Raw genomic sequence first — 18,893 nt, forward strand, 5'->3', positions numbered from 1 at the left:
AGTGAATGAAGGTAAACTGAATAACACACGAATTAAGTCTTGAATGCGATAAATCTGATGAAAGATAGCATGGGTATGCCCTACTCGGCCGTCTCCACCTAGGCCAGGTTGGTCTCCAACGCTTTCACGAGGTTCTCGAAGTAGTGCCGCGCCACCTGGGTGAGGCTCTCAAGCTTCTTTTTGTAGCTCTTGTACCTCTCGGCGACGTCGACCGCGTCGCCGGCGTAGAGCTCCATCATCTCCACCTCGGTGCAGCCGTGCAGGCGCTCCAGCGACATGTTGGCGTCTTTCTGAAGTTGGTCGAACAGGTTGCGCTTGATGGCGTCACGCTTGGGGTCCAGGAAGTAGCCGTACGCGTGCGCCCACCGCAGGACTCGCCGGCAGTCGGCGACCTGCTCGTACGCCTTGGTCAGGAACCCCAGATCGCTGGCCGGGACGTGCATCTTGACCGCCATCTTCTCCAGCCCCGAGCGCTCCAGGTCGGCCATGTTCTTGAAAACCTTCTGCAGCGACGTGTGGTTGGCCGCCCAGCGCTCGTAGTGGTACAGGTACCTGTCCAACGACGCCTTGGCTTGCTCCCGCCGTCACTCGTCCTTGCCGCTGTTAGAAACGATTGGCAATACAAACAACAAAAAAAAGTAGATCAAGCACAGGGGACACGAGATTTTAACGTGGAAAACCGAGTGAGGCTACAAACGTCAGAGATTTACAACTTTTCTTATCCCAGGACGACGGCTTACATGAAATATATATAGATGGAAAAAACCCCCCACACCATCGTCTATTAGCAATACTGAACTAATAGCTGGTGTAGTCCCTCTTAACGCTAATGGACCGCTTCGCTTCGGCCCAAGCTTGAATTTGGATCATAGCTCAACAAACTCCACCTTAAGACAAATTCCTTGTTATAGCATAAAATAAACCTTCACCCTAAAACAACAAAGAAATATTTTCGGTGCCAAATAGCCTCTTGGGCTAAACATTTATATCAACTAAGCTTGAGTAAAGCTCAAACTTAGCAACAGGAACTGGCTTTGCCAACATATCAGCAAGATTATCATGCGTGCTTATCTTGCATATCTTTAGCTTACCTTACACGACCACAGCGCGAACATAATGGTATTTGACATCAATGTGCTTCGTTCTCTAATGGAACATCTGATCTTTAGTGAGACATATAGCACTTTGACTGTCACAAAATAAATTAATGCAAGAATCATCTCCACAAAGCTCAGCAAACAAACCTTTCAACTAAACTGATTCTTTACATGCTTCAGCAATAGCCATGTATTCTGCTTTAGTGGTAGATAGGGCAACAACGGGCTGCAATGTTGCCCTCCAACTCACAGCACAACCACCAACAGTGAACACTTAACCCGTGAGAGATCTCCTCTTATCCAAATCAGCACCAAAATCTGAATCCACGTAGCTAGTGAGTCCCTTATTAGTCCTGCCAAACTTCAAACAAGCATTTGTTGTGCTACGAAGGTACCTAAAAATTCACTGAACAGTCTTCCAATGTTCTTTACCAGGATTAGCCATGTATCTACTAACCAAACTCATAGCAAATGATAAATCAGGACGCGAGCAAACCATGGCATACATCAAAGAACCAACAGCACTAGAATATGGATCTCTTGACATGTACTCAAAATCCTCATCCGTACTAACAGATTTTGTATCATGCATGTTGAAACGATGAAGAACTTTCTTAATGTAACTTTGCTGACTAAGAAATAACAAACCCGAATTTCTGTCTCTTGTAATTTCCATACCTAGAATCTTCTTAGTAGCACCAAGATCCTTCATCTCAAACTCACTACTCAACAGTTTCTTCAACATAGTGATTTCTTTCTTGCTCTTGGCAGCAATCAACATATAACAACAAATATATATGTGATCCATCAATAAATTTAATGTACACACAACTATCAAATTCAGACCTCTTAAAACCATGTGACATCATAAAAGAATCAAACATTTTATACCATTGACGAGGAGACTGTTTCAAACCATATAAGGACCTCTTTAATTTGCAAACATGATCCTCCTTACCAGGTACTATGAACCCTTCTGGCTGGTCCATGTATATCTCCTCCTCGAGCTATCCATGTAGAAACGCAGTTTTTACATCTAACTGCTCAAGCTCAAGATCTCGCATAGCAACAATACCGAAAAATGTATGAATTGAACTATGCTTTACAACTGGAGAGAACACATCATTATAATCAACGCAGGAATCTAATTGAAACATTTTGCTACTAACCTTGCCTTAGATCTTGGAGGCTCACTAGGAGACAAACCCTCCTTTCTTTTGAAGATCCATTTACAACGAACGATCTTCTTGTGTTTAGGCAAGCGCACAACATCCCATGTGCCATTTTTCTCAAGTGACTGCATCTCTTATTGCATAGCGGAAATCCACTTCTTGCGGTCACTAGAAACAACAGCTTCAGTGTACGTAGCCGGCTCATGAATGTTCTCAACCTGTTTAGCACAACTAAAGGCATAATGAACAATATCACATTCCTCAATTAAACGTGGACGAGGTCCACAACTCCTCTTTGTTTTGTGATCTGCAATAGACTGATTTTGAGGCTGCAAAACAGGAGGTGATTGTTGAACAATATCATGAACATTGTTATCAACAATTTCAGTTTCCTGATCATCTACGTGCTCCACCTGCACGCTAACATGTTCCTGCTCCTCATCAGAACCAACTGGTGAAACATCTGTGGACAAGCTGTCATTAAACATAATAGATTCATTGAAAACAATGCTCCTGCTCATGAAAGTCCTTTTAGTTTCAGAATTCCATAACTTATATTCTTTAACTCCAGAACCATAACCAAGAAATAGACACTTAATGGCTCTAGGTTCTAGCTTTCTATTATCAACATGAGCATAAGCAGTGCAACCGAAAACTCTCAACTGTGAATAATCAGCAGGCATACCAGACCATACCTCAATGGGAGTTTTCTTATTAAGTGGGATAGAAGGTGACCGGTTGATCAAGTAACAGGCGGTGTTAGCAGCCTCAGCCCAAAAACACCTGTTCATACGAGCATTGGACAGCATGCAACGAGCCCTCGAGATGATGGTTCGGTTCATGCGCTCAGCCACACCATTCTACCGAGGAGTGTATAGGATGGTGTGGTGCCTAACAATGCCTTCTTCCTTGCAGTAATCATTAAAAGCATCCGAACAGAATTCAACACTATTGTCAGTATGAAGCAATTTTACCTTCTTTTCAGTTTGCCTTTCTATCATAACTTTCCACTCTTTAAAAGCAGCAAAAATATCATCTTTATTTTTCAGAAAATAAGACCACACTTTTCTAGAGTAATCATCAATAATGGTAAGCATGTAACGAGCACCACCATAAGAGGGCTTACGAGATGGCCCCCCACAAATCAGCATGTACATAATCAAGTGTACCTTTGGTGGTATGAACAGATGCATTGAATTTTACCCTCTTGTGCTTACCAAAAACACAGTGCTCATAGAACTTCATCTTACCCATAGTGCAGCCATCCAGTAAGTCTCTCTTGATCAATTCTGCCATATCAAGTTCACTCATATGTCCAAGACGCATATGTCAGAGATTAGTTTTACTTGGTTCATCATTATAAACAGTAGCAGCAGTGACGGAACCATGTAAAGTACTTCCTCTAAGAACATATAACTTTACAGAATTCATATCACCTATCATATGAATGAGAGAGCCTTTTGATACCTTACACACTCCACCAGAACCGGAGTGTCTGTACCCCTCAAAATCAAGTGTGCTAAGGGAGATGAGATTTCTGGCCATCTCTGATTTGTGTCTCACATCTTTCAGTGTGCGTATCATGCCATCATGTATCTTGATCTTAACAGAGCCAATGCCTACGATCTCACGTGTGTTGTTATCTCCCATACGCATGACATCTCCACTCTGCACAGACTTGTAAGAATTGAACCAATCTCTGTTAGAGCATATATGAAACGAGCACGACGAATCAAGTATCCATTCATCACGACCAGCAACACAACCAGCAAAAACAACCAGAACATCTCCTAAATTAGAATTATCAACAATGGAGACAACAGAGGCCGTACCATCATCATCGGATTTATTTTTTGGTTTATACGTACCGTTTCTTTTCTCCTTATTCTGTAGCTTCCAATAATCCTCAATAACATAAGTATTTTTCTTACAATACCTTCAGAACTTATCCCTGCCTCTGGACTTCGAACGACCTTTACCGTTCTTGCTCTTGTCTCGATTATTATTGCTGTTGTAGGTTTTCTGCTTGGACCTACCTCTAACCTGCAACACTTTACCCTTGGAGGGCAACACATCAGACTGAACCATACCTTTCATCTTCTCCCTCGTCTGGAGGGCCTCATATGCTTCCGCAAGGGTTAGTTCATCACGGCTTAATAGTATGGTATCTTGAAAATTTGCAAACGAAGTAGACAGTGAGCATAACAATAGAAGAGCTAATTCATCATCATCTTATTTTACCTCCATCGACACTAGGTCGGCAACTATCTCCTTAAAGATTGATAAGTGGTTCATCATCGAACCACCTTCTTGCAGCTTGTGCGTGAACAACTTTATCTTCACATGCATCTTACTAGTTAGATCCTTGGACATATAGATCGATTCCAGCTTGAGCTAAAGTTTTGCAGCAGTTTTCTCCTACAACACTTCTTGCAAAATATCAATATGTAGATGAAGTTGAATCAGAGACAGAGCGTTACGATCCTTCTTCTTCTCTTCAGCGGTCCATGACTTCTGTCCTTTTCCTCCGAAACCGTCCAGCGCCTCATCAAGATCCGAAGATTGTGCCAGAATCGCCCGTATCTTGACTTACCACAGTGCAAATCTCATCTTGTAATCTAGCAGCGGTAGATCAAACTTCATTGATGCCATCGTGAAACCCTAAGGTCAAATCAATCTCTGATACCACTTGTTAGAAATGATAGGCAATATAAACGACGAAGAACAGTAGATTAAGCACAGGGGACACGAGATTTAACGTGAAAAACCCACCCAAGGTGGAAGGGAAAAAACCAAGGGCACCAGCCAGTAAATCTTCACTATATCGGGTGAGGCTACAAACATCGGGGATTTACAACTTTTCTTATTCCAAGACGATGGCTTACATAAAATATATATAGATGCGAAAAACCCCACACCCTCGTCTTTTAGCAATACAGAACTAATAGATGGTGTAGTCCCTCTTAACGCTAATAGGCCGCTTCGCTTTGACCCAAGCTTGAATTTGGATCATACCTCAACAGCCGCCGCCGGCGTTGACCTTGTCCGGCCGTGCCCGGTTGCCATCGCAGACGATGTGACTGCGTCCCAATGATTGTAGGCAGATCCAGCAGAAACGGTGGTTGTAGGGGGGCCTACATGTCATGTTGTTGCACCCCTGGTTCTTCTCGATCGGCCGTCGGCACTTGGGGCAGTGCTTGGTGTTAGTCAGCACCCAGTTTGTCGTCTCTGAGTCGGACATGTTCTTGGCCAGCCACGCGTGCACCGTGTCGCACGACACCGGCCGGTGCGCCTCCTCACCGCAGCTCCAGCAGAAGCCGTGCACGCACTCGCAGAACACGTCCGTCGCGTCGCCGGTGCAGCCGACAAACTCCACGGCGCGGGAGCACCCGCGGCCGGGGCACCACATGACCCTGCCGCCGCTCTCGTCGATGGACGACCGGTGCTGGCCTTGTCCTCCCTTTGCGCGCGGATATCATCCAAAGAACCGTCGGCCGATGATTTTCCCGCGCGGCGTTTTTCCCTCGCGGCGGGCTGTGCGGACGGAGCCCCCGTGGCCCACATGAATGCGCGATTGTTTTGATTTCCCAGCGTAGGTTGGTAAGTACGTATGTTTTCTTTTTATTTTATTTTATTTTATTTTTCATTTCTTTTTATTTTTCTTTTGTTTTCTTTTTCTTATTCCTTTTTTCTTTTTATCTTTTTCATTTTCCTTTCATATGTTTTCTTTCTCTTTTTATTTAGCTTCTTTTTATTTCTTGTTTATTTTCTAATCATGTTTTTATTTTGTTATATTTTTTCATTTTTTTCCTTTCATTTTTCTTTCTTTTTCTTTTCTTTTCTTTTTCTTTCTTTTTTCTTGTTCTTTTCTTTATTTTTTCTTATTCTTTTTCTTTTCATCCATAATTTATTTTTCTTTTTGTTTTATGTGAATTATTATTATAATTTTCATTTTTTATTTGTATCTTTCTTTTATTTGTGTTTTGCTTTCACTATAATTAATTACTTTGTTTATTTTACTTTTTTCTATGTTTTATTCTTTTTGTTTTTATTTCTTTTTCCTTTTTTCCTTTTGTCTTTATGTTTTCTATAGCCTTTTTATTTTCCCTTTTTCTATTTTATCATTATTAATTATTTTTCATGTTTACTTTTTAATTTTTTTATTTCATTAAATGTTCTATCATTTATTTTGTAATGTTCACGTAGTATATAATGATCCTCGATAATATATTTTGTGATGTTCACGTATTATACATATGGTGTTCTATGGTGTATTTTGTAATGTTCACGTAGTATACATGTGATGTTCTATTATATTTTCATGATGTTTATGTAATATACATATGATGTTCACATGGTATACACACGATATTATATGATATTTTTTGTGATGTTCACGTATTATATATGTGATGTTTTGGGATGTATTTTATGATGTTCACGTAGTATACATGTGATGTTCTGTGATATATTTTGTGATGTTCACGTAATATACATGCTATGTTTGCGTAGTATACATGTGATGTTTTATAATGTATCTAGTGATGTTCACGTAATATATATGCGATGTTCTATAATGTATTTAGTGATGTTCATCTAGCATACTTGTGATATTCTATAGTATATTTTAGAATGTTTAAAAAGTATCTATGTGATGTTCTTTAAAATTTTTCTCTATTACGTATTTTTATTTTTTTCTTATGCTTTGCTCTATATTTTACTACTTTTTATTTATGTATTGTACATATTTATTTATTTTATGTATAATATAATATCAATTTCATGAACCTTAAACTAGAATATTGTTCTTCTAAACTAAGAACATTTTTCTTACGAAGATGGTCGTGAATCTAGAATATCGTCTCTGCTCAATAAAAGAAAAATGTTCAATCTTCGTAAGACAAATGTTCGTTAATAAAATTTTATCTAAATATATATTCATATGAGATCTTGTTTTGAAGGATTTATTACAAGAAACTCGATGGTACAATCGGAGTTTAATTTGAATATTTGTTTTAGAATTTATGACTTTTTGTAGTTGGTTGAAAGTCGCTGCATACGTACGCAAGCTGAGAGTGACGTGGGCCTGCGCGATGGGACAGCCTATCCCAGGCATCTGGCCCCTAGTGCGCGCTACTGTCCTCCAAAATTATTTTTCGCGCGCTTTTGCCGGCGCGGGGTATCGTCCGATCGTCGGACCGTAGCAGCCCCCAATATCATCCTGGCTCAAATGATGTACCTCTGCTCGGCGTGTTCCACCGCATTAGCATCGTCGACCTCCGTCTTCGCGTCATCGTCGCTGTAGTAGTAGATCAAATCCTCACCGGTGCAGTCGCCGTTATCGTCGATCTCGTCAGCGTTTATGATGTAATGTCCCGTGTCGTCTCTAGTCTGGCCATTGTCGACTGTTGAAGCGGCGGCGATCCGGCATCTCTTTCTTGGGCCATTCTCGCCATCGCCGTCGTGCGTGCTTCTTTTCTTCCTGACGCAGCCGCCGCCCTCACCGCGTTCGCCTTTCTACATGCCGCGCCGCCAGGGCGAATGGTTAGAGTTGCGGGTGCTATGCGGACTCTCCTAAAATATTGTTGACCAGAGGATTTTGCTTCCAAACAAACTCTCATGGATATCGTTACAATTTGGTGAAAACCGATCAACTTTGTAACTAAATTATTGCATTCCCCGCTTTGACATCCGAAAAATCTTCGAGCCCTGGACCAACATCTATACCTAGGATTGGTAAACTCAAAGCGAATTATGGATAACGGCATGTGAGTAAAAATCTATTGTTTGATTACTAGTATAGTGGTGATCCAAATATATATTAAAATATTTGGATATTTTTTTTGAAAATTTATATCTATAATCTGTTTATAAAGTCTAATTGACCTCCCAGATTAATCGTAAAAGTCCGATTTACCTTCTTAGTGGCTGGTGTGGCGTCACGTAGAATGGTTGACGTGGATCACATTAGCCAAAACCGCTCAGACAGTTTCAATAATTGGAGGAGTAACAAACATCTGGTTTTCTAGTTGAATCAAACTACCCTGAGCATCTCCAAGGTTTTTTTTTTCTACATTCTTGTTTTCTATTTCTGGCTAGCGAGAAATCCGGATTCCGGAATAGAAGATGCTATATTTTGATACACAAATAAAGAAGCCGTTGGATAGTATTTTTCACCAAAATCTCTATTCCTAGTAAATTGAACGGAAATGCTGTGGTGTGGGCGCTTGTCCGTCCGGACGCCGCCTTCCCCCCAAAAAACAGTTGTCTCCCAAATGCGCCTCGTGCCGTCACTGCTTCATCGCGCCGTGTGGCCGTCCGGCGAGCTACACACCACCCACTCTGCGCCACTGGTGAGCTCCACACCATTGGCAAGCACACCGGTGACCTCCACGCGCAGCCCACCCACCATCTGTGCCACCACCGTCCCTTGCCGCTCCCACACCCACCCTCTGTGCACCGCTGCCTAGAACTACATGGCCGGCGAGCACACTGATGACCATCACGTGCCGACGAGCCTCCATTCGCCCAAGCGGCAAGGAGATGTTGCACTGAAAGCGCATGTTGCAAATGTATGTTCGGTGTTTTAGAAGTATGTTGCAAGTGTTTTATATCGATTTTGCAAAAGTAGATCGAAATGTTACAAAAGTAGATCTGGATGTTTTTTTTGTGAATTAGTAGATCCGGATGTTGCACATGTTGCAATGGCTATACATGTATGTTTCAAATGTTTCATTTGTATTAGACGTATATTGCAAGTGTTTCATCTGGATATTGCAAAAGTAGATCTGGATGTTGCAAGCTTATGTTTCAAGTGTTTCTTACGTATGTTGCTTTTTCATCTGGATGTTTGCAAAGGCTTCACACGTGTTTGCAAGTTTTTTCTCATATTTTGCAAGTGTTTCAGACGTATGTTGCAAGTGTTTTAGCTGTTTCGGACTTATGTTGCAAGTGTTTCATCTGAGTGTTGCATATGTTTGCAGTGGCTTCACACGTGTTTCAGGTTATTTATCATATTTTGCAAGTGTTTCAGACGTATGGTGCAAGTATTTTAGTTATTTCGAACATATGTTGCAAGTGTTTCACCTGGGTGTTGCAAAAGTATATCCGGTGTTGCACATGTTGCAATGAAACCTACCTGCTGCAGCTGCTGGGTGATGTCCAGGCGGCGTGGGCCCACTGCTGGGTGATGTCCGAGTGTAGACGGGCGCGGGAGTGGGGGCCCATGTGGTGGGGCGCGCGAAAAACAGGAGGCGCGGGCTCCATTTGTCTTGTGCAAGTGGCACCATCCGACGCTAGCACTCCGGATCGGACATCCAAGCGCTAGCAAGTCCATAAATGGAAAGGATATAGGGAGTTTCTTGGAGGTGAGGGTTAGAAGGATTTCCCCCTTTTAACTATGATGAGCAGCAATTTTTTAGATGAAAGAAGAATTATATTAGATTATAGGTGAGGATATCATCATCACGTTACAAAGTACTCTGGAATACACTATGTATATCCTGAAACTGATCAACTAAATTGTATCCACGTTTTGTATAGCTCAAAATCTCAACTCCAAACATGTATGACGATTTGTATGGATGACTGCACAGGCAAATACTCAGCAAAAGGCATGAGAACAGATGCCCAACGAACGATGGTCAACATTCCTGCAGGCGAAGTGGAGAAACTTCTTCTTTCTGCCACCGAAGAATAAGGAAGACTGAGTTAAAAATTATTCTCCCTAGTCCTTCATCGTGCTTAGATCTAACCACAACAAAACGGAGAAGAGAACACAGAAAATTATTCCATGGCGGCGACATCATCTCCGCCTTGATGTCGTCGTCCAGAAAGCCAAGTTTCCATGTCATCAAGCCGAGGAAGTTACTGACGCCATTGTCACCCTCATCTTCCACAGAGCCGCCATGGAGAAAACGAATCCATCTTGCCCCCTCTTCGTCGCCGGGGGAGAGGAGGAGATAAATCCCCAGTACCAAGCAATTTAGCATGGAGAAACCCTAACCCTAAATGACTCGATTTACTAGAAAAACTTATTAAAACGATGGATCCCTACTCTCTCCAGCCTCCGGCAAAATGCCGGAGGGGGAAGGGAGGGGAAGCAACGGTGGTGGAGGCGGGGGCGGTGGCGGTGGCGGTGGCGGCGGCGGCGGCGGCGGCGGCTCTCCGTGGGCGAAGCGAGTCGCGAGGCTACCTGGCAAAGCGTGAGTATTGCGGACGCCAGGGGATGGTCTATGATGAGCAGCAGTTGTGCGGGGCCTCGCTTCTCTTGTTGCGTTGCCATTCGAATGTCACAGAGAAATCTATACGCAATTTTTTTTTGTACCTAGGTTGTGAAAAAGTTTTTGGTTCCAGCATGCATATTTGAGTTGAGTTGAGAAAAAGGTTGTGGCCTGAAGTATCACAGGTTCGTATGCTGTGCTTTTTCGATTGGGCCTGAGTTGAGAAAAACTTGCATGCATGCACACGCGGGCCGGGCTCCTATTTTAATTTAAACAAAAATATATTATTTTTGTTGATGATCATCATATATAAAGAGTATAGATATATGGAAATGGAATCCTATATTATTTTTTTTTAGAAAAATGACCATATGTAAGATGGATTGCGAATTCCAATCAATGAACAATCCTTCTATATATATATAGAAAAAACTTGATGACAAAGTTTATTTATTTTTGTCGATGACCATAAATAATAAAAGTACAGAGATGGAATTGGAATCGTATATTATTTTTGAAATTACCATGTAGTGGATGGATTCCGAATTCCAATCAACGAATCCTTCTATATATTTTTGTTACCATAACATTCTGATCCTTCCTACACTTACCATACACACCAAAGGTTCACGGCACGGCACCATATACAATTACTTACCAAAATGCGCGCAGGCACCAATGTAGCCAAAGGCGACGGACGTGACGATCTAGAAAATGCACACAAGCAGAGTACAATAATTATTACCATATGTAAGATGGATTGCCAATTCCAATCAATGAATAATCCTTCTATATATTTTTCTTACCATAACATTCAGATCCTTACGGTCCTACATTTACCATGTACGCTCCAACGTTCCACGGAGTATATATATAGGTACCAAAAACGCATGGAGGGCACGAGTAGAACACTGCCAGCACTACCATCGTACGTAGCCAAAGGGCGATCGATGGACGTGACGATCTACACGAGGAGGGACGGGAAGGTGGAGGAGTTCACCCTCCAGGTGTGGTACTTCGCCACGGTAAAGGAGATCAAGGAGGCGATCGGCAAGCGTAAGGAGGTCCCGGTGGCCTCCATGCAGCTCTTCATCGGCGGTAGCGAGCTCATGGACGACAAGAACACGGAGGACTACTCCATCGTGCAGGGCTCGCGCATCCGACTCGTCTACTACGATGAGTGATGACACGTCAGATATCGATCGTCTAGCTCGGACCATATATATCTAGACGATGGATTTTTATTTTATATATATATATATATATATATATATATATATATATATATATATATATATATATATATATCATATATATAATATAATAATAATAATGTACCGTTACGTGCGTCGTTTTGCGCTTGCTTTCGGTTGTTCCTGTGCTAAAATAAACTTAATGAAACCCCATACGACTTACGCAAGAATGCCCGTTCGTCGTCACGGCCGTCCGATCGATCTTGTTCGTCGATTATTGGCGCACGTTGCGCTCTCGGGCCGGTCGATTTTCACCTGACGATAATAGTATCTTGTTCGGTTTGAGGAATGAATCCTCATAATCATCCTGGCTCAGAACGATGTACGTACCTCAGCTCGGCGGGTTCCACCGCATTAGCATCGTCGACCTCCGTCTCCGCGTCATCATCGCTGTAGTAGTAGATCAAATCCTCACCGGTGCAGTCGCCGTTATCGTCGATCTCGTCAGCGTTTATGATGTAATGTCCCGTGTCGTCTCCAGTCTGGCCATTGTCCACTGTTGAAGCGGCGGCGATCCGGCATCTCTTTCTTGGGCCATTCTCGCCATCGCCATCGCCATCGTCCGTGCTTCTTTTCTTCCTGACGCAGCCGCCGCCCTCACCGCGTTCGCCTGTCTACATGGGCGAATGGTTAGAGTTGCGGGTGCTACGCGGACTCTCCTAAAATATTGTTGACCAGAGGATTTTGCTTCCAAACAAACCCTCGTGGATATCGTTATGATTTGGTGAAACCGATCAGCTTTGTAACTAAATTATTGCATTCCCCGCTTTTACTTCCGAAAAATCTTCGAGCCCTGGGCCCACATCTATACCTAGGATTGGTAATTTGATTACTAGTAAGATGGTCATCCAAGCATATATTAAAATATCTGGATAATATTTTTGAAAAATTGTTATATAACCTTTTTATAAAGTATAATTGACCTCCTAATTCATTTTAAAAATCCGATTTACCTCCCTCGTGGCTGACGTGACACCACGTAGGATGGTTGGCGTGAGTGACGTTAGCCAGGACCGCTCAGGCCTTCCGCATTGTGAGCTTCAAGTGATGCCCCAAGTAGAAAAAGAAGATCGGTGCTCCAAAATGCCATCGCCAAGTGAACCAGGATAGCACCGGTGCCTGCTGATTAAACAAGTGAAAACTCTGCATGCCTCTTTCCTACCAACCACCAATCCGATGTCCTTAACCTTTCTTTATTGATTTTTTTACTATATCTAGTGGACCCTATAAGTGATGCCACAAGCTGCACCGCACTGCAAGATAGGAAGCACCGGTGCCTATTCTTGGTTGTGGGGCCCATTATTTTTTGAGCATCGCCTACACACCGCGGAAGGCCTCAGAGGTGTAAATCATAGGGTTTCTTTAATTTAGATGGTTTCAATAATTTGAGGATCTGATTTCTAGTTGAAGGAGGTAAGTCAAACTACCCTAACAGTTGAACGGGGTTAGAAGGATTTTTCCTTTTAACTATGAGCTAAGAGCATTTCCAAGAGTTCCCTAAAACCCCATCACGCATTGCTATTTTTCCTTTTAACAGGGATAGCACCGCGCGACACCATCAGCAGCTACCGCATGCACCAGGATAGCACCGCCTGACCGCACGCCGGCAGCCATCCGCGGCAAACATAGCGGCCAAACCTAGATATGGCAAAACCTAGCGACGGGCAAAACCTAGCGGCAGCAGAGGCCGACACGAAGCCATGGCGGCGGCGCAGAAACCCCATGGAAAAACGGTTTGATCGGAGTACGTACCTCTTCCGCGGCGGCGTTGATCGAGGAACTGGAGGAGCGATCTCTCTGGTGCGGCGATGGAGGAGCGATCTCTCTGCTGGCGATGGAGGAGCGCGCTAAGGGAGAGAAGGCGCGGCAAAAGAAGGGCGCGAAGGGAGGGAAGCTGCGCCAAATCACGGCGCGAAGAAAACGGAGAGAAGGATACGCGGAGGCAGAGGAGCGTGTAAAGTTACGCGGATTGGCTCGGTTTTTCCGAAGTGTATAAATTTTAGGAGTTAAGATTAGGAGTTGTTGGAGAGGGTTTTTTTTTCTCATCTTTCTAAAAACCAAAGATTAGGAGGGGTTTTAGGGAACTCTTGGAGATGCTCTAAGTATGAAACAAGTTTATTTGATCAATGGAAGCAGTTGTGGGGAGCCTTGCGTTTATCGTTGGGTTGCCATTTCCTAGAGCCTGATGGTACGGTGGATGGGTCATCAAATGTCAGAGTCTAATCTGTTCACTATTTTTTTTTCCTTAACCCTTAAGGTTGAGAAAAAGGTTCTGGTTCTAGCATGATGCATTTTGGTGCGTCATCTTATGATGCGTAGCTTGAAATTTTTTAAATCTCGATGGACTAATTTTGGTGCTAAGAAGCTTTCGTTATATATTGTAACTAGAAAGTGCTGCGCGGCCTTGCCGCGCAGGCCCAGTATTTGACCTCGAGCGCATCTTTGTCGTCCTTGGTGTCTCTTTGGCCGTCGTCTTGCTGAAGCCTTCCTCAATTGTCAAAAGGTTTTTATAGTCTAGGCATAAGTGGCTTTGGATTAGGCCAAAGTTTCCATTTGTTGCAACGGAGCTGTGAATCAAGAATACAACGATAATCATAATGTCGGGCCAGGCCTTGAGATCTTGCAAGTATATGTTGCCTCTTACAGAAGGATGGCCAAATAGATCAGCCAGAGAAGAAGCTATAGTGGCAACCATTTAACAGTATAACTCCAGGTCAACCAATGCAATTGAATAACCTTTCTTAAATACAAGCTTACACTTTTGGACAAATGTTCCATAACTGAAAAAAAACTACTGTATTTTCTTGTGTTTTATATTTTAGAATGGGAGCTTGTATTGTGAACTTCATAGCCAAATGGGAGGTTGTGGCTCCCCTTTTTTATCGTATTGCTTAATTAGAAGTACTATGTAGCTATTTTACTTGAACCATAGCATTCTGAAAAAGTGCATGGCGTGCGTTTGAACCTGCAAACAGGAAGCACATAAGTAATTAAAATTATGGACTTCAAATCTGAAATTAGTTTGGAGGATGCGGGAAAATAGCTGCTCTAGGTTATAATTGACGGAAATGTTGCTTAAGAAACATTCAAATTGAAGTCGATAAATAAGATTAGGCCTTTTCAGGACAATTAGTACAACTAGCTTATTGTTTAAATGGTCATCATGTTACATGACGCTGTAAACTAATGGCTTCTATGTGGTTTGATCAGATTGTTTCCTCCAGAAAAAAAAGATATAAATAGAAGTGTTGTCATAATTCAGCCATCCAGAAAACATAACTGCTTGAGACCCTATGGAAAGCAAAATTAGTATCTAAGGCACACCGATAAATAAGATACTTTTCTTGAATGGACAAATCACTTGAGTTCTTAGTTTATATATAAGCTTGAAAACAAGGACAAAGGAAACTGCGCTTCAAGCTATTTTTTCTTTCTCATGTTTTTTTTATTTAAGAAAAAACCTAATTAGAAAGGCAGGCCTGGTGCAAACGGTAGAGTCTTACCGTCTGTGACCGAAAGGTCCCGGGTTCGAGTCGCGGTCTCCTCGCATTGCACTGGCGAGGGTAAGGTTTACCACTAACACCCTTCCCTAGACCCCGCACAGAGCGGGAGCTCTCTGCACTGGGTACGCCCTTTAGGAAAAGACCTAATTACAGGAAGTTGGGTACAGACCAAACTGATGTTGGTCACAATAAGGTGGATTTACCAAAATGTTTTGAATACACACTATATACATATATTTTGTAAGTTTTTTGACACGTCATGCTTTATATATAGGACTTGCAACGAATATTGCAAACAACTCCTGCGTAAGCATTAGCAAAACCAAATTATTTTTGGGCAATCGGTAGGACACCCTGTAAACATTCCTAGTATGCATGAGTGATGACACTTAACACAGCTGGATGACAGATCATGGCATGTGCACTTCAAATGAGACTCCAGTTGTCTCTAGTATTGATTAGTGCTACAATTCATCCTCTGCATGGTTATGGGTGTATTGCTTTAAAGATCAGTAAGACAAAATCGTATTTCATAACATTGATTAGACCATTAATAGTAGGAACCACAAAATGTAAACACATTTGAGTTTGCAAAGGCCTAAGGGATGAATACAGACCTCTGATGCCTCTATTGTCAAGTATCAGAATACACAGGAGAGCTGAGAAGGCTGATGAAATTGCTGCATATGGCGATGGCACAAATCCTTCTTTACTGTATCTCAAATTACCATCATTTTTTTATTCAGATTTGCACCAACCTAATAAGTTTGCAAAATGAGCGAGCTGCCGATTTTTGGACATTACACAGTATGATAGAAGACAAACATCTAAATTCACATATTGATAACAAAAGGAGACAGAAACATGGCAATGATTGAACCTGCAAGGCTATATGCAAAAAGGATATTAAAAACAACTCATGCTTATGCCCAATCGAGTACCTGAGGCTTTGTCAGTATCACTAAACACGAATAGTCGCTATGCAAGAAGAACCTTCTACAGGAAGGCAAGAATAGAAATCATATATCCTGAACTATCGACAAAGGATTCATTCCTTGTTAAAAAAATGAAGCTTTAAACCTAGATTATCAGGAATCCTAGTTTAATTACAGATTATATGGACTTTTTAATCTTTAACCCGTTCCATTGCGACGCAGGAAGCTGTATCTTGTCATGGGCTTTACTGTTCTCCATGGCGCCACGGGCGGCTCGGTGCTCCGTTGGGTTGCTGAGCTGCGCCGGCGGCCATCCGATGTTCCTGTGCCATTCCTTCGCGGTGGCCCTGCTCTGTTTTTTCTATGGGTTGCAGCGGAGGTTCAAGTCCCTATGGATGGGTGCTGCCGCCACATCTGTTGCCGGAGCCGCAAGGCCGACGCACCAGCGCTTTGCTTCAATTGACGTCGCGCACGGCGAGGCCGGAGCCAGGCGTCGAGTGGCCAGTGCGGCGAACGGGATGAGGTGGAGCCGAAGCGGCGCAGGTCTGGCTTGGTGGTCAGCATGGGAGGGGGCCCTGTGGCCCCTGCTACCTTGGCGCGGGCGCGCGGCAGGCAGCCCCGCCCAGGGCCCCTGCCGGGAGCCGGCCATGATGGGGAGATGTGTCCGCGCCCGTGGCAGGGGCCGGCAACCGCGGGGGCCGCGTCGACACTCGGTAGCGGCGGATGTGGCGCGGTGGCGCGCGTCACCCACAGGGGGAGGGGGAGGGGGCACGGCCGTGCAAGGGCCGGGGGCGGCCACCGGCGGGCCCCTCCCGTGCCGGCACGGCACCGCGCGTACGGTGGGCACGCGGGAGCCGGAGCCGGAGGAGGCGGCGGAGGCGTCGGTACTCGGTACTGGCCTCGTTGAGGCCATGATTCGCGATCGCCCGGTTCTCCATCTTAACGGGCGAACGGATGGGTCCACACCCGAACTGACCCGCAATCGGACGGTCCAGATCGCCTGATTGCTCGATCCGATGGCTTACGGCTTAACGGGCGACGTGGCACGATGGTTAGCTCGCTTTTGTAGGCAGGATTCCTATATAGAGATTGGATGACGTAGATTGTTCGAATTAAGTAAAAGCACCAATAGTGCGTCGTTACAAACTATTGAATTTTCAAAGTAGTCGTGTCAGCTTGCGTTGATGCATGCACCCTGCCATGTATATGCTTGAATGCACCCTTCGTTTAATATATTTAATTAAGCTTTACAAACTATTGAATTTAATTAAGTTTCCCCAGAGCTTCTACGTAGTCTAGACAATCAACATCGTTTAATTATAATAGATAATAACAAGGGATTGTACTAGCAAATAAGTACCAAAATGAGACCACCAAGATTCAAGCATTTTTGACTAGGCACCATAAGATAGAGCATTATTTTAGAAAAAAACGGAAATCGGTTTCATAATTTTTAAGCTAAAACAAAATTTATATGAAATTTCTAAGAGTAAGCCAAATTTTATGATTTTTTACTTGCATTATTTTTTCCATGCAAAAACATTGGGATAAATTTTTGAAATTATTTTTATAATTTTTTATATTTTTTAAAAATAAGTCTAATTTGCCTCCCTGAATTTTTAACTAGTCCAATTTACCTCTCTCTCTGATGTGGTGCCACATTAACAATACCACCATCAAAATAAAAAAGGATGTTAAAAGTTGAAGGAGGTCAAACAACCGGTTTTATTAAATTTTTTTTGAGGGGAACAACCGGTTTTATAAATGAGGGAGATAAATCGGATCACGATGAAAGTTGGGGTTCGTCAGTTTTGCTATTGGATTGGGCCTTATATGCGTATGGGCCAAAGCAGACTTAACGTGCATGCATGCACACGCGGGCCGGGGCTGCTATTTTAATTTAAACAAGGATATATTATTTTTGTTGATGATCATATATAAAAAGCATAGATATGTGGAAATGGAATTGTATATCATTTTTTTAAAAATGACCATACGTAAGATTGCGAATTCCAATCAATGAATAATCTTTCCATATATTTTTCTTACCATAATATTCAGATCCTTACGGTCTTACATTTACCATACGCTCCAACGATCCACGGAGTATATATATAGGTACCAAAGACGAATGCGGGACGAGTGGAACACTAGCTGCCAGCACCACCGTACGCAGACAAAGGGCCATTAACGTGACCATCTGCGGTCTTGTTTGCATGGATGTGTATTCATTTGAACTCACGTGTGTTAGAGTGGAATGGAATAAAATTTAATTTAATTCTACTTCAATTCACTTAACACATATGGACTGAGATGAATACATACGCATCCAAACAAGACCTACACGATCAAGGACGTCCCGGTGGCCTCCATGCAGCTCTTCCTCGGCGGTACCCAGCTCATGGACGCCAAGAACACGGACTCCATCATGGACGGCTCGCGCATCCGACACGTTTACTATGATGAGTGATGCTATGTGAGATATCCATCCTATAGCTCGATCGATCGCACCATATATATCTAGAGGATGGATTTTTATTTATAATAATAATAATAATAATAATAATAATAATAATAATAATAATAATAATAATAATGTACTAAATCCGTTCAAAATTATAATTCATTTGATTTTTTTTACTCTAAGTTTGATCACTCGTCTTATTCAAAAATTTGTACAAAGTATCAATTCTTTTGCTGTGACTTTTTTT

At 42.8% G+C, this 18,893-nt stretch overlaps 1 pseudogene; it reads right to left on the reverse strand.

Moving 5' to 3' along the window:
• Positions 1-80: 80 nt before the first annotated feature.
• Positions 81-8,681, reverse strand: LOC136489838 (probable E3 ubiquitin-protein ligase ARI7; annotated as a pseudogene).
• Between the last annotated feature and the right edge of the window lie 10,212 nt (positions 8,682-18,893).

Source organism: Miscanthus floridulus, chromosome 10 (genome assembly GCF_019320115.1).
Source record: "Miscanthus floridulus cultivar M001 chromosome 10, ASM1932011v1, whole genome shotgun sequence".
NCBI lineage: Eukaryota > Viridiplantae > Streptophyta > Magnoliopsida > Poales > Poaceae > Miscanthus > Miscanthus floridulus.